At 37.7% G+C, this 475-nt stretch overlaps 1 protein-coding gene across 1 annotated transcript in view; it reads left to right on the forward strand.

Annotated features, from left to right (window-relative positions):
- Positions 1 to 475, forward strand: part of LOC119581742 (potassium channel subfamily T member 2-like) — a gene marked incomplete at its 5' end in the record, with an annotated part of 131,052 nt that overhangs the window by 62,730 nt on the left and 67,847 nt on the right.

Here is a 475-nt window from a genome sequence, read left to right on the forward strand (position 1 = left end):
GCGCACAGGGAGTCCGATGCCCACCGTAGACAGAGCAACCGCTGATGGTGTGGGAGGGTTGACATACCTGGTTGTGTCTTGTTCATAAGATCCTGTCCTCCATTCTGAGAGTTGCAGCGTTATCAATATTGACCAATATTGTATTCACCTCTTTTCGAAACCTGTAACAATTAAGGCCTATTTTGTGGCGTTCTAAAACATTTTGATACATTGTTTAATGTTTTCTCTAAATCCTTGCAAAACACGAGACGAAGTGTTTTCTAATACCCACTTCTGAAAAAAAAAAGTTATTTATCTTGATTTCACATAAAAAAAAAGTATTAGGGAAGCCTCTAATGACAAATGTGTCTGCCTACTGTGCAAATTTTGCAAAGGTTCTGAATCAGCCAGTGTTTGAAGTTTTACAAAATTGTTTCCATCGCGAATGATCACGTGTATTTATTTGTGTTAGTGCCTGTAAAAATATCAACAAATC

This window comes from Penaeus monodon, chromosome 15 (assembly GCF_015228065.2).
Source record: "Penaeus monodon isolate SGIC_2016 chromosome 15, NSTDA_Pmon_1, whole genome shotgun sequence".
Classification (NCBI taxonomy): domain Eukaryota; kingdom Metazoa; phylum Arthropoda; class Malacostraca; order Decapoda; family Penaeidae; genus Penaeus; species Penaeus monodon.